Source organism: Euprymna scolopes, chromosome 10 (assembly GCF_053919585.1).
Source record: "Euprymna scolopes isolate OS-2025 chromosome 10, ASM5391958v1, whole genome shotgun sequence".
Taxonomy (NCBI): domain Eukaryota; kingdom Metazoa; phylum Mollusca; class Cephalopoda; order Sepiida; family Sepiolidae; genus Euprymna; species Euprymna scolopes.
Genome location: NC_136491.1, coordinates 14,786,495 through 14,810,553, shown reverse-complemented (window position 1 = coordinate 14,810,553; position 24,059 = coordinate 14,786,495). Strand labels below are relative to the sequence as shown.

The 24,059-nt window shown below is 30.1% G+C and overlaps 1 protein-coding gene across 2 annotated transcripts in view; it reads right to left on the bottom strand.

Moving 5' to 3' along the window:
• LOC145285803 (protein NDNF-like) overlaps positions 1–24,059 on the bottom strand; it is a 280,481-nt gene that overhangs the window by 181,627 nt on the left and 74,795 nt on the right. The window contains exon 1 of one of the 2 annotated variants that reach the window (XM_080134186.1): positions 11,545–11,659. The exons of the other annotated variant lie outside the window; for it this stretch is intronic. The gene's annotated coding sequence lies outside the window, so the exon portion shown is untranslated. Of the gene's footprint in view, positions 1–11,544; positions 11,660–24,059 lie in introns of those variants that run through there. 2 annotated transcript variants of the gene reach the window in all.

Here is a 24,059-nt window from a genome sequence, read left to right as displayed (position 1 = left end):
TTTGACAATGGAATTCATTTCAAATAGAAACTGATTCGTAATATTGATTTAACTCAAATAAAATATAAGTATAAACTAAAATGCCAGGTTTTATATCTGTCAGCAAAGTGAAATTGATTAAACTGTTTTCTAAAAAAATGGAAGCATAAAAACTGGTGCCCGAACTTAATTATTGGTGCTGATGTGTGTTTCTGTTTAAAGCACAATTGAACGATGACATTGACATTATGCATAACTTTTGCAGTTTAAACTTTAATTCAAACCATAATATGAACTTAATTTCATAAAATAAACAATTGGTTCTCTGAATTGCAATGCAGACGACAATATATTCTGGATTAAGTTACTGCGGTGAAAGATTTGAAGCATTTGCACCGCGGTGGGTCTCCCCGAATTTAATTGAAAAAGAATGCGTGATTTACCTGATTTCGATCACAATAAAAGTATTGAAACGTGTGTAATATTATTTGATTCCCATTCAATCCGTTTCGTGTGCACCTGTTAATATTTACATATTTGTCTGGGAGGAAATCTTTGTATTTTTGTGTAAACCCGTTTAATCTAACTTTACATTAAGTTAATGAAATTAAGTATATGACATTTAGTTAATGAAATTAAGTATACGACATTTAGTTAATGAAATTAAGTATACGACATTTAGTTAATGAAATTAAGTATACGACATTAAGTTAATGAAATTAAGTATACGACATTTAGTTAATGAAATTAAGTATACGACATTTAGTTAACGAAATTAAGTATACGACATTTAGTTAATGAAATTAAGTATACGACATTTAGTTAATGAAATTAAGTATACGACATTTAGTTAATGAAATTAAGTATACGACATTTAGTTAATGAAATTAAGTATATGACATTTAGTTAATGAAATTAAGTATACGACATTTAGTTAATGAAATTAAGTATATAACATTTAGTTAATGAAATTAAGTATATGACATTTAGTTAATGAAATTAAGTATATGACATTTAGTTAATGAAATTAAGTATACGACATTTAGCTAATGAAATTAAGTATACAACATTTAGTTAACGAAATTAAGTATATGACATTTAGTTAATTAAACTAAGTATATGACATTTAGTTAATGAAATTAAGTATATGATATTTAGTTAATGAAATTAAGTATACGACACTTAGTTAATGAAATTAAGTATATGACATTTAGTTAATGAAATTAAGTATACGACATTTAGTTAACGAAATTAAGTATATGACATTTAGTTAATGAAATTAAGTATACGACATTTAGTTAATGAAATTAAGTTTATGACATTTAGTTAATGAAATTAAGTATATGACATTTAGTTAATGAAATTAAGTATACGACATTTAGTTAATGAAATTATGTATATGACATTTAGTTAATGAAATTAAGTATACGACATTTAGTTAACGAAATTAAGTATATGACATTTAGTTAATGAAATTAAGTATACGACATTTAGTTAATGAAATTAAGTATATGACATTTAGTTAATGAAATAAAGTATATGACATTTAGTTAATGAAATTAAGTATACGACATTTAGTTAATGAAATTAAGTATATGACATTTAGTTAATGAAATTAAGTATATGACATTTAGTTAATGAAATTAAGTATACGACATTTAGTTAACGAAATTAAGTATATGACATTTAGTTAAGTAAATTAAGTATATGACATTTAGTTAATGAAATTAAGTATATGACATTTAGTTAATGAAATTAGGTATACGACATTTAGTTTATGAAATTAAGTATACGACATTTAGTTAACGAAATTAAGTATATGACATTTAGTTAATGAAATTAAGTATATGACATTTAGTTAATGAAATTAAGTATATGACATTTAGTTAATGAAATTAAGTATATGACATTTAGTTAATGAAATTAAGTATACGACATTTAGTTAATGAAATTAAGTATACGACATTTAGTTAATGAAATTAAGTATACGACATTTAGTTAATGAAATTAAGTATATGACATTTAGTTAATGAAATTAAGTATATGACATTTAGTTAATGAAATTAAGTATATGACATTTAGTTAATGAAATTAAGTATATAACATTTAGTTAATGAAATTACGTATACGACATTTAGTTAATGAAATTAAGTATATGACATTTAGTTAATGAAATTAAGAATATAACATTTAGTTAATGAAATTAAGTATATGACATTTAGTTAATGAAATTAAGTATATGACATTTAGTTAATGAAATTAAGTATATGACATTTAGTTAATGAAATTAAGTATACGACATTTAGTTAATGAAATTAAGTATATGACATTTAGTTAATGAAATTAAGTATATGACATTTAGTTAATGAAATTAAGTATACGACATTTAGTTAATGAAATTAAGTATACGACATTTAGTTAATGAAATTAAGTATATGAAATTTAGTTAATTAAATTAAGTATACGACATTTAGTTAATGAAATTAAGTATACGACATTTAGTTAACGAAATTAAGTATATGAGATTTAGTTAATGAAATTAAGTATATGACATTTAGTTAACGAAATTAAGTATATGACATTTAGTTAATGAAATTAAGTATATGACATTTAGTTAATGAAATTAAGTATACGACATTTAGTTAATGAAATTAAGTATACGACATTTAGTTAATGAAATTAAGTATATGACATTTAGTTAATGAAATTAAGTATACGACATTTAGTTAATGAAATTAAGTAAATGACATTTAGTTAATGAAATTAAGTATATGACATTTAGTTAATGAAATTAAGTATACGACATTTAGTTAATGAAATTAAGTATACGACATTTAGTTACCGAAATTAAGTATATGACATTTAGTTAATGAAATTAAGTATATGACATTTAGTTAATGAAATTAAGTATATGACATTTAGTTAATGAAATTAAGTATATGACATTTAGTTAATGAAATTAAGTATATAACATTTAGTTAATGAAATTAAGTATACGACATTTAGTTAATGAAATTAAGTATATGACATTTAGTTAATGAAATTAAGTATATGACATTTAGTTAATGAAATTAAGTATACGACATTTAGTTAATGAAATTAAGTATATGACATTAAGTTAATGAAATTAAGTATACGACATTTAGTTAATGAAATTAAGTATATGACATTTAGTTAATGAAATTAAGTATATGACATTTAGTTAATGAAATTAAGTATATGACATTTAGTTAATTAAATTAAGTATATGACATTTAGTTAATGAAATTAAGTATACGACATTTAGTTAATGAAATTAAGTATATGACATTTAGTCAATGAAATTAAGTATATGACATTTAGTTAATGAAATTAAGTATATGACATTTAGTTAATGAAATCAACTATATGACATTTAGTTAATGAAATTACGTATATGACATTTAGTTAATTAAATTAAGTATACGACATTTAGTTAATGAAATTAAGTACATGACATTTAGTTAATGAAATTAAGTATATGACATTTAGTTAATGAAATTAAGTATATGACATTTAGTTAATGAAATTAAGTAAACGACATTCAGTTAATGAAATTAAGTATACGACATTTAGTTAACGAAATTAAGTATATGACATTTAGTTAATGAAATTAAGTATACGACATTTAGTTAATGAAATTAAGTATACGACATTTAGTTAATGAAATTAAGTATACGACATTTAGTTAACGAAATCAAGTATATGACATTTAGTTAATGAAATTAAGTATACGACATTTAGTTAATGAAATTAAGTATATGACATTTAGTTAATGAAATTAAGTATACGACATTTAGTTAATGAAATTAAGTATATGACATTTAGTTAATGAAATTAAGTATATGACATTTAGTTAATGAAATTAAGTATATGACATGTAGTTAATGAAATTAAGTATATGACATTTAGTTAATGAAATTAAGTATACGACATTTAGTTAATGAAATTAAGTATATGACATTTAGTTAATGAAATTAAGTATATGACATTTAGTTAATGAAATTAAGTATATGACATTTAGTTAATGAAATTAAGTATACGACATTTAGTTAGTGAAATTAAGTATATGACATTTAGTTAATGAAATTAAGTATACGACATTTAGTTAATGAAATTAAGTATATGACATTTAGTTAATGAAATTAAGTATATGACATTTAGTTAACGAAATTAAGTATATGACATTTAGTTAATGAAATTAAGTATACGACATTTAGTTAATGAAATTAAGTATATGACATTTAGTTAATGAAATTAAGTATATGACATTTAGTTAATGAAATTAAGTATATGACATTTAGTTAATGAAATCAAGTATATGACATTTAGTTAATGAAATTAAGTATATGACATTTAGTTAATGAAATTAAGTATACGACATTTTGTTAATGAAATTAAGTATATGACATTTAGTTAATGAAATTAATATATGACATTTAGTTAATGAAATTAAGTATACGACATTTAGTTAATGAAATTAAGTATATGACATTTAGTTAATGAAATTAAGTATACGACATTTAGTTAATGAAATTAAGTATATGACATTTAGTTAATGAAATTAAGTATACGACATTTAGTTAATGAAATTAAGTATATGACATTTAGTTAATGAAATTAAGTATACGACATTTAGTTAACGAAATTAAGTATATGACATTTAGTTAATGAAATTAAGTATACGACATTTAGTTAATGAAATTAAGTATATGACATTTAGTTAATGAAATTAAGTATATGACATTTAGTTAATGAAATTAAGTATACGACATTTAGTTAATGAAATGAAGTATATGACATTTAGTTAATGAAATTAAGTATATGACATTTAGTTAATGAAATTAAGTATATGACATTAAGTTAATGAAATTAAGTATATGACATTTAGTTAATGAAAGTAAGTATATGACATTTAGTTAATTAAATTAAGTATACGACATTTAGTTAATGAAATTAAGTATATGACATTTAGTTAATGAAATTAAGTATATGACATTTAGTTAATGAAATTAAGTATATGACATTTAGTTAATGGAATTAAGTAAACGACATTTAGTTAATGAAATTAAGTATACGACATTTAGTTAACGAAATTAAGTATATGACATTTCGTTAATGAAATTAAGTATACGACATTTAGTTAATGAAATTAAGTATACGACATTTAGTTAATGAAATTAAGTATACGACATTTAGTTAACGAAATTAAGTATATGACATTTAGTTAATGAAATTAAGTATACGACATTTAGTTAATGAAATTAAGTATATGACATTTAGTTAATGAAATTAAGTATACGACATTTAGTTAAAGAAATTAAGTATATGACATTTAGTTAATGAAATTAAGTATATGACATTTAGTTAATGAAATTAAGTATATGACATTTAGTTAATGAAATTAAGTATATGACATTTAGTTAATGAAATTAAGTATACGACATTTAGTTAATGAAATTAAGTATATGACATTTAGTTAATGAAATTAAGTATATGACATTTAGTTAATGAAATTAAGTATATGACATTTAGTTAATGAAATTAAGTATATGACATTTAGTTAATGAAATTAAGTATATGACATTTAGTTAATGAATTAAGTATACGACATTTAGTTAATGAAATTAAGTATATGACATTTAGTTAATGAAATTAAGTATATGACATTTAGTTAATGAAATTAAGTATACGACATTTAGTTAATGAAATTAAGTATATGACATTTAGTTAATGAAATTAAGTATATGACATTTAGTTAATGAAATTAAGTATATGACATTTAGTTAATGAAATTAAGTATATGACATTTAGTTAATGAAATTAAGTATACGACATTTAGTAAATGAAATTAAGTATATGACATTTAGTTAATGAAATTAAGTATACGACATTTAGTTAATGAAATTAAGTATATGACATTTAGTTAATGAAATTAAGTATACGACATTTAGTTAATGAAATTAAGTATATGACATTTAGTTAATGAAATTAAGTATATGACATTTAGTTAATGAAATTAAGTATACGACATTTAGTTAATGAAATTAAGTATATGACATTTAGTTAACGAAATTAAGTATATGACATTTAGTTAATGAAATTAAGTATACGACATTTAGTTAATGAAATTAAGTATATGACATTTAGTTAATGAAATTAAGTATATGACATTTAGTTAATGAAATTAAGTATATGACATTTAGTTAATGAAATTAAGTATATGACATTTAGTTAATGAAATTAAGTATATGACATTTAGTTAATGAAATTAAGTATACGACATTTTGTTAATGAAATTAAGTATATGACATTTAGTTAATGAAATTAATATATGACATTTAGTTAATGAAATTAAGTATACGACATTTAGTTAATGAAATTAAGTATATGACATTTAGTTAATGAAATTAAGTATACGACATTTAGTTAATGAAATTAAGTATATGACATTTAGTTAATGAAATTAAGTATACGACATTTAGTTAATGAAATTAAGTATATGACATTTAGTTAATTAAATTAAGTATACGACATTTAGTTAACGAAATTAAGTATATTACATTTAGTTAATGAAATTAAGTATACGACATTTAGTTAATGAAATTAAGTATATGACATTTAGTTAATGAAATTAAGTATATGACATTTAGTTAATGAAATTAAGTATACGACATTTAGTTAATTAAATGAAGTATATGACATTTAGTTAATGAAATTAAGTATATGACATTTAGTTAATGAAATTTAGTATATGACATTTAGTTAATGAAATTAAGTATATGACATTTAGTTAATGAAATTAAGTATATGACATTTAGTTAATTAAATTAAGTATACGACATTTAGTTAATGAAATTAAGTATATGACATTTAGTTAATGAAATTAAGTATATGACATTTAGTTAATGAAATTAAGTATATGACATTTAGTTAATGGAATTAAGTAAACGACATTTAGTTAATGAAATTAAGTTTACGACATTTAGTTAACGAAATTAAGTATATGACATTTAGTTAATGAAATTAAGTATACGACATTTAGTTAATGAAATTAAGTATACGACATTTAGTTAATGAAATTAAGTATACGACATTTAGTTAACGAAATTAAGTATATGACATTTAGTTAATGAAATTAAGTATACGACATTTAGTTAATGAAATTAAGTATATGACATTTAGTTAATGAAATTAAGTATACGACATTTAGTTAAAGAAATTAAGTATATGACATTTAGTTAATGAAATTAAGTATATGACATTTAGTTAATGAAATTAAGTATATGACATTTAGTTAATGAAATTAAGTATATGACATTTAGTTAATGAAATTAAGTATACGACATTTAGTTAATGAAATTAAGTATATGACATTTAGTTAATGAAATTAAGTATATGACATTTAGTTAATGAAATTAAGTATATGACATTTAGTTAATGAAATTAAGTATATGACATTTAGTTAATGAAATTAAGTATATGACATTTAGTTAATGAATTAAGTATACGACATTTAGTTAATGAAATTAAGTATATGACATTTAGTTAATGAAATTAAGTATATGACATTTAGTTAATGAAATTAAGTATACGACATTTAGTTAATGAAATTAAGTATATGACATTTAGTTAATGAAATTAAGTATATGACATTTAGTTAATGAAATTAAGTATATGACATTTAGTTAATGAAATTTAGTATATGACATTTAGTTAATGAAATTAAGTATACGACATTTAGTAAATGAAATTAAGTATATGACATTTAGTTAATGAAATTAAGTATACGACATTTAGTTAATGAAATTAAGTATATGACATTTAGTTAATGAAATTAAGTATATGACATTTAGTTAATGAAATTAAGTATACGACATTTAGTTAATGAAATTAAGTATATGACATTTAGTTAATGAAATTAAGTATATGACATTTAGTTAATGAAATTAAGTATACGACATTTAGTTAATGAAATTAAGTATACGACATTTAGTTAATGAAATTAAGTATATGACATTTAGTTAATGAAATTAAGTATATGACATTTAGTTAATGAAATTAAGTATACGATATTTAGTTAATGAAATTAAGTATATGACATTTAGTTAATGAAATTAAGTATATGACATTTAGTTAATGAAATTAAGTATACGACACTTAGTTAATGAAATTAAGTATATGACATTTAGTTAATGAAATTAAGTATATGACATTTAGTTAATGAAATTAAGTATACGACATTTAGTTAATGAAATTAAGTATACGACATTTAGTTAATGAAATTAAGTATACGACATTCATTTTTACTCATCACCCTGACATTCTTTTACATTTACACGAATGGAATAGATACATATAGTCGTAAACCCAACATATGTTTGTACCTATTTACAATGCCCCCCTCCCACGGGACAGAGTTAGACACCAGGGTCGTTACGCATTTAAGACTAATTTATGGATACTAAATTTAACGCCTCCCCACCTTTGCATGATGGTAAGAGTGTTTACTAATGAGCCAGAAGATCGAGATTAAGCCTCGATCGAGCCGTACCAAAGACTTTAAAAATGAAACTTGATGTCCCTTTGCTAAACACTCGGCATTATAGGGGGGGGTGTTAAAGAGCAAGTGAAGTGATCCTGGAAATGTAGTGTCGCTCTTCCCTAAACCTTCAAGGTTAATTATGAAGTTCAGAATCAATCAAATCAAAATATGATGTGTTTTAAAAACTTGATAGATCAGACCGGAATACAAATTCAATAAAACCATATAGACATGATTTTAATTAACTCATGCAGGAGGCAATCGCTTTATTTACATTAGGGGCAGAGACACAAGACGGTAGCCCGCTACCGGAATTTACAACAAACAAAAGGAACCAAGAGTAGATAACTCTAAATCATTACCATATAGGACAAATGATATCTGATCGTTTAGAAAATATGGTGCAAGTGAGATAACTCTTAGCAGACTGACAATCATTGCCATTTCAACACACCTTGGTGTAGCAGCGAATGAAAAAAGGAGCCTTCAGGTCGCTCTCGACTATAATCGTTTACATTTCTTTATCTTTTTAAAAATTCAAATTAACATTTTTCTTTTATTATCGGGTCACCATTTATCAAAACTAAGGATCACTTGAGGATGAAGCTTAATTAAATGGTATGAGTGTCTGTCGAAAGATTACAAACACTATGAGAATACTAACCGGAACGGATTAGATTTGATTACTTATGAGAAGTATTTGTTTACATTGGATTTTAAGATGAGTACATTGTAACCTACAAGGTTGACAGGATTTCCTTTTGTCTTAGAAATTAATCATCTATGGGAGGTGATGTTGACTAAGTGATTAACGACACGGTCTGATAAACTGGATATGTCAAGTTCGAATCCAGTTCGTTACAGAGAGACATATTCTCTTAAGATGTTGGCAAACTTCATGTGGTCCATCCCGTAAGCACTGAATGTCTTTCTACAAAATTTTTTTAATAGAATTATATCAGAAAAAATAAGGCCAACAATAAAATCATCTGATTCATACCAAATTAATAATCTGCTATATTTTTTTTTTCTGTAAGATGTAATATTTTAAATGCAATGTGTTCCAAAAGTTTTGGGCATATTCCAAGTCCTCATATCTGCTAACTATGGATGGTGGTGAGATGAAAGTGGTGCCATTTTAAAGCATTAAGTTTTTTGTAATTTTGCTATTGATGTTTTTCATTTCTATTCAGATCCAGTAATAGCATTCACAACCAGAGAAGGCGTTTTGTGCACTTGAAAAACAAAAAAACAAAACAAAACAAAACAAAACAAAACAAAAACAACCAAAAAAAACCACCAACAACAACAACAACAACAACAACAACACCACCACCACCACCACCACCACAAATAAAAACAAACAAAAAACAAACAAAAAAAAAACAACAAAAAAACTGAATCATGGACATTTGTTCGGCGTGCATTCCGCAAAACTCTGCAAATTTTATTTTTTGGGGATTTGTGAGAAGACTGGTCTCTATGCCTTCCATTTCAAGAGACGTGGATGAGCTAAAGGCCTGAATAACAGAAACTGTTGCAACCATTGACAACTCAATGCTGGGATACGTTTGGCAAAAATTGGAGTATCGGTTTAATGTGTGCCGTATGACCAATAGCCTTCACATTGAATATCTTCGAATATTCAATGAAAAACGTAAGATTACAAACTTTCTGAATATACCAGATGCATTTTATAACCTTAATATATTCAATGTCCAAATGTGCCCAAGACTTTTGGAAAAACCTATGTTGTATCAAACAAATATATTGTAAATATAAGAATTCTAGTGAAAACGGAATACGTGAAAGAAAATGCATATTTTTTTTTGTTTAAATTTAAATTATTTTGTTTAATTCCTGTAGCAAGTAGGAATTAAGGACGACTGGAAACAATGCTGAGATTAGCGAAAACCACATACAGCGCCTGGTATTGTTAAATGATCATCCTTCTGGTACTAGCCAGGTTCATCGTTGCTTAACTTCGGTAATCTAACAAGTGATTATCCCGTTTATCTCTACTTATATATAAAATCAATTTGTCTGTGTCCGTGTGTGCGTGTATGTGAGAGTTCATTTCCTATAGATTCCGAAACGACTGGGAAGATTTTTGTGAAATTTCATACAACTATACTCCATGTGTCTGAAAGTGTTCTTAGATTGGTTTTGTATCGGAATGTTCTTGATAGAAATCGAAAATCGATAATCGAAAAAATCATATTAAAGAAGGAACAGTCCGATTTTGACCCAAATTAACACCTTTATACAGCCTAACATTCTGAGTACATTTGAGAAGTTTTATCATTGCACAAGCAGAAGGGCCTGACGCATAAAATTAACAGTAAATTCTTCGATAAGACAAGGACGCGTTCGAAATAAATGTTTGTGTTTAAAGCACAACTGAAGCACAATTGTACGATGATATTTGACATCATTCATAACTTTTGCAGTTTAAACTTCAATTTGAACCATTATTTAATTTCAGCTATTATATAATTTAAACCATTATTAAATTTAAACCATTATTTAATTCAAGCCATTATTTAATTTAAACCATTATATGAACTTAATTTCATAAAATAAACAATAGGTTCTATAAAGTACAATGCAAACTACAATATATTGTGGATTAAGTTACTGCGGGGAGAGGTTTGAAGCATTTGCACCGCGGTGGGTCTTCCGGAAAGAGAAGGCAATAAATCGATTTAATTGAAAAAAAAGAAAAAAACATGAGGGATTTACCTGATTTCGATGAGAATAAAAGTATTGAAATTTCGTGTAATATACCTTGATTCCCATTCAATCGTCTTCGCGTAGACCTGTTAATATTTGCATATTTATCTGGGATGAAATCTTTGTATTTTATTTTTTTGTAAACTGGTTTAATCTAACTTGGTATTTAGTTAATGGAATAAACAACATTTTATAGACATGAAAACATAGGCAATAAACTGCTAACGATCTGAAGTAGTTTTAAAATGAAGGAAATCGTGAATACTTGCAGTTTTGTTTAGTCGAAATCTGCACGCGCCCAACGTTTGTCGAAAATAAAATGGTGGACAGGCGAACACAACGACGCCAGAAGCAAAGTGAGCTAATGAAAAACTGGTATTGATAACAGATACGAAAACGGTTCGACTTATATATCTGTCGGCTGGTTTCAATGAATAATAATAATAATAATAATAATAATAATAATAATAATAATAATAATAATAATAATAATAATTGGCTAATAGCCTGACTTTTTATCAAAATGCAAGGCAGCGACTGGTTAACAGACTCTTGGAAATGGCAAAGAGCGATGAAGTAGGATTAAAAAAATACAAACAACAACAAAAAAGAAACAACAAAAAATAAAACGAAGTAAAATACTATGTATCAACTAATCTGAGGTTTGACCTAAAGAGTTGCAGACATGTGTTACAATTACCGAAGTGTTGAACATCAAAGTGGCACGCGTAACTTTTGCACCATAATTGCTCGATGAAAGCGGAAATTGGCAACTCGTAAAATAGAAACCAGTAAAAAAAAACAATAAGTGTTTGTAACTGTCATTTGCTGTCAATGAATGGTGAAAAAACACAAATGTGTCATTAAAAAATAAAGAAACAAATCCACCCCCCCCTAAAAAAACAGCAGAGAAAAAAAATGGTATAAAAATGTAGAAAAACGATTCATGAGCTACGCGTGCAAAATGGCAAGGGAGTGACGGTGGCTAAGTGGTTAATGACGCGGATCGACATCCTGGGTACGACAAGTTCGAATCCAGTTCGTTCTACATAAACACGTTCACTTATGGATGTTGACAACCTTCACGTGGTCCCTCCCGTAATAAACCGATGTCTTTCTAGAAAGAATTCTAATTAGAAAAATATCGAATAATATTAAATAACGAATGCCAATAATAATCATTATTTGCTTTCATACGAAATGAATGATGTACCTGACGATGCCCGGATATCAAACAGGTTTACAGATTTTTTTAAATTTATGCTAGTCTCATATTATTTTATTTTTATTTTTTTGAATCCATTGAGATGAAGTATCATAATTTGTGCATTCATTTTTTTTGCAGACTGTTATCCTCATCTTTATAGTTTAGATTTGTTTCACTACGTTTCAGAAACCACATACCAAAATATTCCAAAAAATAAAAATAATATATAATACAATTCAGCAAGGAACTGACAATGGAAGACCAGATAAGAACACAAAATTGGATTTATATAAAAATTTATACCATAAAATCCAACCTTGATCGCCCTACGGGCCTGTGGCGCAGTGGATGGAGGCGCTGAGTCTCTGAAGATAACGTTTTCAATCCTACTCAAAGCAGGCCAGAGGATTAGTTGGTCAAAACGTAGTGAGACAACTATGGAAGGCGTAATTACTGAGGATACAGTTATCTAAAAAGATATAAGATATTAACTAATATATACTCGAGAGTTAAAATAATGAAAAAAATATTCTCTTGTTATAACCTTAGTTATTACTCCTTTATACTGGTTGCTAGCAGTCCTGAACGCGGCTTTAGTCTCAGTGCATTTATTTCGTTGAAAGCAATGGAAAAGTGATTTCTGTGCGGAATGGCAGCAACACCTTAAAAGTTGCTCACATTTAATATAGGTATTTTATTTCTTTTAAATATCATGTAAATCGAAAGTAAAATATTTGTGCGGAAGATAGTTGCCGTATTCACATAAGATTCCGTTTAAAGAATAATACCCCTTATAACGCGCTGTTTAGATAGACTATCATTTCCCACAAATTTGAAGTTTATACGTCTCATGACCTTAAAACGCTGACCAACTGATAATTTCGATTATATATACCAATCATACATACATGGCTTCCTTTAGTCTTGGCAGACTATGGATACCCACTGTAAAGGTGCCTGCGTGTCGAAATTTTTGTGGCAAGAGGTGCGCAATCTCCAACAAAACCTTTCCTGAGTCGACATTGTTGAATATCAGTGGTAAATGGAGGCGAGATAAGCGGAAAGCTCATACAGCGCCTAGAATTCGCAAATGGTCACCCATCTGGTACCAGCCAGGCTCAACGTTAGTTAACTTCGGTGATCTGACGAGAATCGGTGTGTGAACTTGATTATGCCGTGCATACATACATACATACATACATACATACATACATACATACATACATACATACATACGTACGTACGTACATACATACATACGTACATACATACATACATGTATAAATATATATATTGCTGCTACGCAATATATATATATATATATATATATATATATATATATATATATATATACTCATGATGTATATCTGCGTCTGTATTTTGTAGCATTTTTCCGCCTCATTTCTTATGGATTCTCCATCTTTGTGTAATAGGCTCTTCCGGTGTTTTGGCAACGAGACATGTTGAGTGCCACGCAAAGCGTACAGTTATCGTGTTACCAATTCAACAAGGTTTGTTTGAAGTTTTCTGTAAGTACTGTATAATAGTTACGTATGCGGTGGACATCAATTGTTTCCGTGTCTTTGTGGGCATTCCTGCGAAGCAAGTGGAGTTATCCAACTTTCACATTTTTAGTGCACTGAAACAATCCTGCCTGGAGTCGAAATCCAGAAAGCCACTGAGGTGCGAAACTGACGAAAGAAAAGCAAAGGTATTTTTTTTAACTCTATTTTTTTCCCTTGAGCAAGGTAGATTGCTACTTAGAACAATATCTACAGGGGACTATGTAAGGAGTTGACAAGGGATATGTCTGTTCACATTACATTAAAATGTCTGCATGCTAGTACAGTCAGGGAAGCAGAAAACAGGGATGGAATTCCGAAGTCTAACATTTTGAGGGAACAAATTGTTTAAGTAAAAGACTTTCGAGCATCTTGGGATCTCTAAAAGGAAGGGTGGGATTTTGCTGTTTTACAGATTAGTTGGGAGTATTTATATCGAGACCGCCTCACTGCTACAGATACAATCACCGGGATGCAACATTGATGCAATGGAACACAGGTTGGAGTTTGGTTGGTAGTGTAGGATCTATTAGATTGAAGACTGTCTAAGAGGGAGAAACTAGTGATTAATGCATCGTTTCATATGTGGCAACAATAATCCATGCATGGCCGAATGTTGTCTTTATATTCCAACAAATTATTCGGATGTCAGATCATCACACTTACGATACATCCCATGAGAGGCAGGAATAGATATCAAAACTCGATTGATTTTTCTTTCGATTCAGTGAAAAGAGCAAGATCTGAACTGACCATTCGCCACGTCACAATAATGATTTATCTTAAGACTAGTCTGGGTTCCCGGCGTTGCCTGGGTGCTTGGAGGTGTGAGTTGAGCAAAAAAAAAAAAAAAAAAAAAAGAAAAGAAAAGAAAAAGTTGTAGTAGGCAGGCTCGAACCCGTACCACGAAGGAGGAAAAGAACGTGACCCCCCCAAAAAAAATGTGACGTCTTTGCCGTTGCGTCCGATGCCAAACCGGAAGTGGCGAAGGTTTAAATTAATTAATCGAAAGTGGAGTTTGGTATGAAATAATGTGCACTACTAATTATAAGAAAGAGAAAACGAGAGACGACAGAAGGCATAGAACTACCCAACCAAACGGAGATGAGGGCACTAGGGGAACAAGACGACTATAAATACCTGGGAGTACTGGAAGCAGACACCATCAAAGCAACAGAAATGAAGGAGAGAATTGGAAAGGAATGTCTCAAGAGAACAAACTAAATGGAACAACCTACTGGAAATTAAATTATATAGCAGAAACCTAATAAAATTTATAAATACATGGGCAGTATTGCTAGTAAGATAATCTGGACCGTTCATAGGGTGGACTAAAGAAGAGCTGAGACAGCTCGATCAGAAGACCAGGAAACTCATGGCCATGCACAATGCACTACACCCAAAAGACGATGTTGACCGACTCTACGGGAAAAGGAAAGATGTCGGGAGATGACTGGTGTGCATAGAAAACTCTGTGAATGACACAAAAAATAACTAGACAAATACACAATTCAAAATACTGAAAGGATTATTATGGCTGCGAGAGACAATGAAAAATTAAAAGAATAGAAAACAGAGACAAAGGATAAGACAAGAAAAGCAAAATGGGAAGAGAAACAACCACGCAGAAGATTCATAAGGATGACAAAAGATGAGAATAACGAAAACACTTGGACATAGATGCGAAAAGGACACGTGATACGAGAAACTAAATCTAATAACTGTATCACAAGATAATTCGATAATAACCGATCACATTAAAGCAAAGATCGACAAAACACACAAAAAAACAACAAATGCAAACTCTGTGGACAAAGAGACGAAACGACAAGCCATATAGTAAGCGAACGCAGCGAACTAGCCCAAAAGGAATACAAGATCAGACACGACCAAATGGGGAGCGAAGTACACTGGGAATTATGCAACAATTTGCATCTCGAACGCACAGACAAGTGGTACAAACATAAGCCGGCAACAGTACTTGAAAACGAGAATCACAAAATCCTATGGGACATACGTACAAACAGACAAACACATCCAAGCAAGAAGACCGAGTGTCGTAATAATTAACAAGAAAGAAAGGTCCTGTCAAATCGTAGACTTTGCTGTCCCAGCTAATCACAGGGTGAATATCAAAGAAAAGGAGAAACGCTGCAAATATACAGAGCTAGCCAGAGAGCTGGAAGGGATATGGAAGATGAAGAAAATCAAGATCATACCTATAATAGTAGGAGCACTAGGAACAATTCCGAAAAGCTTAAAAAATGTGAGAAATTGGAATCAGAGGAATGGATTGAAAGATACAACGAATAACAATAAGGAAAACAGCTGAAATATTAAGAAAAACTTTTGAATGCGGAAACTAATACACATGAGTCACATGCGAGGGCCAGACAAATTGTTGCAGAGGTAAAAGATGAGAAGCGTTACATGGAACCAAGAGCATTTAAGCTGCATATATGTTTTTATCCCCTCCCCTCTCATATTGCTCCCCCCCCAAAGAATGATGCCAGATAGCCGGAAAAGGGCAAGGAGAACAGAAATATCGAGTGGAGGGCGCTGACAAGATCTCAGCTGGACTAGTGCAAAGAAAAATGGGAACTTGGGGAGGCTTATTCCCAATCAAATTCCTGTGGAGACCAATGGCCGCTGTCGCCGAGAAATAAATGGTAAGCGGCTGTTGCGATAACGCAAATTCATTTGCAAATGTTATCGAAGAAGGTGGAATGTACTTAAAATCTGGGGAGACTTGTTGTCACTCAGCTTCTAGGGAGCACCACAGGTTGTTTTCAAGGAGAGATCCTTGATGACCTGTGTGAAAGCCCCTTGTGAGCCGGCAATAATAATAATAATAATAATAATAATAATAATAATAATAATAATAATAATAATAATAATAATAATTGTTGCCTTGTATCGAGCAAATTCTCCGTCTAGAAACTCGCTTGGCAACGTAAATTGCTAACAGATTGATAATTCAATTAATTTTGTAGATTCGGATTCACCGTAAAATATCGCCAAGTATAAACGTTGCTGTCATTCGATACAAATAAAGTGTCAGTTTATTTTTGGCTTTAATTATTTTGAGTTAAGCATCCCTTCCCACCAAAAAAGAACCCAAACGGCGATTTGGAGGGTTGAGTAAGATTGGACTATTTTTCACCTTTGTTTGATTCGTTAAAAATATAGGGAAACTTGCTATTCGTCAAGGCCTCGTGACATGACTGGACATTTTAGGGTTGGGGACGTCGAACATGAACATCATTTTTTTTTACTATTACTACTCAGTTTTTAATGTTGTAGTTAAATATTTTACCATCAGTGTGGACAATATGTTAAAAATGATGGAATATATTATGCTCCATCAGTGTTTGCACTCGTTATTTATCGGAATAAAATATAATTTTATTTACATAAAATCATAAAATTACGCCAGTAATTTGTTTTTTTATATATATGACTTATTATTGTGTGACAAGATGCACACCCACACACACACACACACGCGCATACACCCCCCCCACACACACTTATATATATGTATATATATATATATATATATATATATATATATATATATATATATATAAAACAAATAAATGGCAAATACTTATATTCCAAATTTCAAGATGTTTACCATCTTACCGTTTATTTCTTTAAGTAATTTGACATGCAAACTTCGTGTCCACACCTGTTTCGTAGCGCATATAATTATTATGTCAATTATAGGGATTATATTTGGCCCTGTAACTCATCACAAGGAAAAGCACTTATCAATTTTAAAAGAAAATAAAGACATATGGGATTGATTACAAAATCCGAAAAAATTTTTTCTCATTTTATTATGCCATCTTTTGTCATTTATTTGTTATATACTCTGTAGTTACATCGAGCTTCATAAATTAAGGATTAGTATATATAATCGGTTAAATATAATTGAATAAACACACACACACACACACACACACACACACACACACACATATATATATATGGACACAAATATATATAGATACACACATATATATGTGCATATATATATATATATATAAATATACAGATATATCAAATAAAATACACATCAGGTGTGCTTGAAAGCCAAATCACAACGCAATATTACGAAAATAAACAAATATTTTACTTGTTTGAAATGTATAATTTAAATATATTTCGGAGTTAAACTCCATCCTCAGTATTTTGTTTGTTTCTTTTTTCTTTTTCTTCTTCTTTCTTGCTATATTGTAAAGTTTGAGAAAGAAAAGTTAGCAGTAAACATCCGCGCGTTATCTCTCATTCACGCCAGGAGAGTGAGTTCTGTTATGGAAGCGTTGATTTAATTTGAATAAAATGAAATACGCATCAGGTGCGCTTGAAAGACAAATTACAAGGCAATATTAGGAAAATAAACAAATATTTTACTTGTTTGAAATTTATTATTTAAATATATTTCGGAGTCAAACTTCATCCTCAGTATTTTGTTTGTTTCTAATTTATATAAATACTGATACGTATCTTATTTTATTCGAATTAAACCAACGCTTCTATAAAAGAACTCACTCCCCTGATAAACATACACATACACACACAAACGCGCACACACACACACACACATATATATATATATATGTATGCATAAAAATAAAATAAAAATACCAGCGATGGTTGGCGTTATGTTGTTTTGAAAAAATAAAAACCGAATGAATTTATGAAATGATCAACGTTTCGTCCCTATTGCAGAGGACATATTCAGGATATTAAAAGGAAAAATGCAAAAAAAAAAAAAAGAAAAAAGAAAGAAAACGATCATAGACCATACGAAAATGAAAAGGAAACAGTGTTAGAATCCTACCTATATCGGGAAGGAAACTATGTGTGTGTATGGGAAGGTTGGGTTGTTCAATGTCTATATATACACTTTTAAAAATACGTTAAATAAATATGTACACTTTTTCCCCCTCTAAACGTATTCATTTTGTTTAAATTATTTAAGGATTAAGGAAAAACGGTTAACCAGGATCTGTTTTTACATTTTGTTCTTTGATTATTATTTTCCCTACACTAGGGGCTAAATGGGAGAAGCCCTTTCTTTGCGTAATAGTATTAGTGTTTAATATTAGTGCTGATTCTAAAAGTCTTCTTTTAGCTCTATCTATCACGTACTTTATAATTTTCGCATGATCTAAATTAAATGAATGATCGTGTTCTGCACAATGCCAAAAGAGTGCATTTAGGGCGTTACCATTCCTTCTCTTCTGTGTTCGTAAAGTCTTAGTTTCAATTTACGCTGTGTCTCACCTATGTATGCGTGTTGACAATTGTTACATGGGATGGAATATATACCGGCGTCGGATGTGAGGGTTTTGGGAGAGTGCTTGGTAGTTTTTAATGTCTGTTTTATTGTTGTGGAAGTTGTTTGTATCAAGTGAAAAACAAGTCTATTAAGAATGTCGTAGATTTTTGTATTTTTAGTGTGGGTGGGAATGAAAAGATGTCTGTTTAATAGTGAGGTATTTGTTTTATTTTTCTGTCTGTTTATATTATAGTGTATTTTCGTAGCTTTTTTCTTTGCGTAAGAAATAAAATAGGATGGGTACTGTAGTTTTTTGAAACATTCGTAATGTATTCAATTTCATCATTAAGATATTGGGGGTTGCATATTCTAAAGGCACGCAAAAAAAAACAAAAAAAAAACAATGATCATGCCAGTTTTTATTTTATCATTGTGGTGCGAGTAGTAGTGAATATAATCGTTTTTGTGTGTGGTCTTTCTATGTACTTTGAAACTCAGATCGGTTTCTGATCTGATGAGGAGTATATCTAGAAAAGCTAGGGAGTGGTCTTGTTCGGATTCATGTGTAAATTTTATGGACGGTTCTACTGAATTTAATTTATTTCTAAGTTGTTCTATTTGTGCGTTTATGGGGAGAAAAATAAGGATATCGTCTATGTATCTAAAATATGTGGAGTTTTTAAGTAGTCTGTATTTAAAAGAGTTGGCCTCTAGGAATTCTAAAAATAAGCAATCTAGTACACCACCAAGAGGGTTACCCATAGGGAGTCCAAATTTTTGTCTGTGGTAGGAATTATTAAACTGGAAATAGGTTCTATCGGTGATGAGTTTAATTATTTGTATTAATGTATCTGAGGAAAAAGGTAGATCGATTTTAATTTTGTTTAGGTGCTTGTGGAGTAGATTAAGACATTTTTTGATTGGAATATTGGCGTAGAGGGAAATTATGTCTGAACTATGCATGGTTTTATTTTGTATGTCCATATTTTTTTTATTTTATTTAGAAGGTCGCCAGAGTTTTTGATATGTGAAGTGCTGATAGTGGCCATTAGTGGAGTTAAAATTTGGGCAATAGCTCGACATAATTCCCCTATACACCAATATTCCTGTGAAGAGGGTCATTGATTCGCTCACACAAGATGACTTCCAAACGTTATTGGAACGGTACAAGTGCATTGCAACCGGAGGAGATTACTTTTAAGAGTATTAGAGTTTCATGTGTGTATTATCAATAAAAATGCCCATACGAAAAAAGTCTGGAAACTTACTGAATGTACATCGTAGATATAAATAGCTATTTTTTTTCCCCGAAACTTCGTTGACATTTATGCTGACGACACTACCATCTATAGCAACACATCAAAGACCGTTAATGACCAAGTTCTCTCTGACTCTCTGTTTCCTCTGATCTTGAGCACGGGATACAATGGGGGAAAGCTGTGGCTGGTTACTTTTAATGCATCTAAAACCAAGCTCCTATCTTTACATCACCACCGCTCTAATCCTGATCTGGCATCAATTGAAATGAATGACTATCGTCTTAGGTAGGCTCCACGTTTTGACAAGCTTCTGGGCTTGACTTTTACTCCTGATCTGAAATGGAATACATACATCAAATCCGTTGCCAAGGCCGCTGGAAAATGGCAGGATCCTTCTAGCGCTCCAGTAGATATCTCACTCTTGATGCAATTCTCTACAAAAGCCAGGTACGATCACTGATGGAGTACTGTTGCCACATTTGGGTAAGAGCTGCTAGAAAGATTTTATCCTGCCTTGACAGAGTTAAAAAATAGACTTCGTAGCTTAGTGGAGGATGCCCTGCAACCTCTTTCCCACAGAAGAGACGATACGATCCCGTCTTTGCTTTATCGTTATTTTCATTGCAAGTGCTCGTCTGAGCTTCAATCTTTGGTGCCCTCTCGCCAAACTTTCACGAAAAACATTAGTCTAGCCAAAACCACTATCAATAATTTCCCACACTCTTTATCCGTTCCTAGAGCTACACGTAGATTCCATGAACAAAGTTTCTTTCTTAGAAGTGCACGCCTGTTGAGCTCTCTACTGTTTTCCAGCTGACTATAATATGGTTGTCTTCAAGTCCAACGCAAACAAGTTCTTGATGAAACGTCCCCCTAAGTAATCCAATTTACAAAATTTCCACTACTTATGATTACTACGTTATAATATATACCCATTAATCCTTATCCCCAAGTGGCCTCCAGGCCTTGATAAATGGTGACTCCTTTGTAAAAAACAAACAAAAAACAAAAACTATACAAAGCTGAATAAGGCTTTTAAAGCTTTATCATATTTTTATTTACATTATAATTATATCATATAAACAGTTTTCTTTTATAAACTTTTTTGGGGCTTTTATGTCTTTTGAAGTTTGTCGACCAATCGTATTCTCCAAAAATGATAATAAAAAATGATGCCTCAATTATTTTGTCTCCTAAATCATTGGCATTTTGCCCAGTGTCGCGTGCAGCCACTTCCTTTTGTTGTTGTAATAGTTTTTGATTATAATCATTAAAACCGCTCAGTTGCTCCTGTAGCATTTACTGTCTTCAGCTTTAGAAAGAAATATAAAACCTATTCTTCTCGTTATATTTCTTCTATATTTCTTGATGTAAATCACTTCCACGGTGTCAAGGGTGGGGTGTATGGAAGGGTGTAAGGTCAACAAATAAAATGCAAAGATTCAGTTCTGCGACTGTCTGCCTGCTAACCAGAGCATGCCAAAATGGTGGAGGAGGTCATGTTAAACTTATTTTGTCCTTTCATACAGGAAATATTCCTAGATCCGGTTAGGACGTTTTTTTACTTCTTTTTTTTAAGTAGAATTTAATTACGTAATTGTCAGTTCATCACTTTTCATTGGATGATTCTTCACTTTCCAATTGATATCGCAATTTTGTAATTTACTGTCTGGAAATCTCATTGGATGCTCGTGGAGCAATTTTATTATAAGTTGAAAATAACTCAGAAAATTGATCGTCCCCCCTCCTTCCGCCAAATAAATAAATAAATAAATGAATAAATAAATAAATAAAAAATAACTGCTGATTTTGCAGTTTGAATAGAATGAAAGATTTGTGAAAATGAATGTGAGGGGTTAAATAGATTGTAAACGGTACTAACTCGATGCGGGTTTAACTGGCTTTCTTCAGAAGGAGAAAGTTATACAGAAGTATGAAATTCACAAGCGGTCCCCAGTCGTCAGAAGAGATGGCGACATTAGGTTTCTGCATCTCTTGCAGAGAGGTATCGACACCCTCCTACATACAGCGCCTGGAATTCCCAAATTGGTCACCCATCTGGTATTGACCAGTCTCAAAGTTGCTTAACTTCGGTGATCTAACTTGAACCACTGTGTCAAGGTAATTATGCCGTATGAGGGGTTAAATGTATTTTTATTGCAAGATTACGTTTGTTACGTCATAATCACGTTTGACACACCGGTTCTCGTGAGATCACCGAAGTTAAGCTTGGCCAGTATCAGATGGGTGACCATTTGGGACTTCCAGGTGCTGTATGTGCTCTCCGCTTATCTCGGCATTGTTTCCAGTTGTCCTGGACTTCTCCTTGCCACTGGACTCAAGCAGTGCTGATTCAAGAGAGGTGTGGTTGTGGATTGCGCTACCCTTGCTCGCAATTACACGCGCAGCTGGCCCTACAGGGAGTATCCTTTGTCTTTCGAGATTGAATGGAGGCATCACGTTGTATAAAAAGAAAACAACGAAGAAAGAATAGTAAAATTAAAATATTAAAAATGAGATCGTATGGCAGGAGCGCAGTTTAAGTCATCAATGTGTATGCTTGAATATTATTTATGATTTATGCATTATATCTGCCAGTTGATCACTTATAGTCTCTAAAACTATTCGACTGAATTACAATTGATTAGGCATGGACAAACGATAACATTAAACAAAACATTAGGCTACTGAAATTCATCAGAAGACCACTGACAGGTAAGAGAAATAGTAAACGGCTTTTACAATAGCGTAAAATAATTTTCAGTGATTGTCAAAAAAATGCGGAGAGCGTTGAAAGCATGAGAAAATTTGTTGTCAAACAATAATATCAAATGCATTACGAACTGCAACAACTTTATAATTCGTAATTAATAGAGCAAACTTAGAGATAAGGTCTGTCTTTTTGGTCCCCAACAAAAAGAGGGTGAACCTGCAAATTCGCCCTTGTCCGTTCGTGTGTCCGCACTTTTCTCAATAACTACGCCTTGGAATTTTGGGAATTTTTGCACAGACATTAAACATGATATGAGTAAAAAAGTAACAGAACGGATTTTCCGGGAAAACTCCGGTTGCACCTCTAGGGGTGCCTTTCGGGTTAAAATGGCAAAAATTGACACTTTTGTGCTTATTAAAAAAAAAAGAGAATGATGCCTTTGATTTCAATAAAACTCTCTGAAAAGTTTTTACTAAATGATTTCTATATAAATTTTTTGTCTATACTTCACGGTAACTCTTAGATGTGCCCCAGGGGCTCTTTTAGGGCTAATAAAAACACTGTATTTTAGGGATTATTTTACCATATTTGTCCAAAATGTTCTGTGTATGTCTATTAAGCAGTTTTACATAGTGCTGAACTCAAATTTAAATATGTTAAGGCCTTGGGGATTTAGGGGCTAAATGAGGGCGCAAATGACGGACTTGGTCATTTCTTTTTTTTTTGCGTTGTGCAGAACTTAAATTTACATAT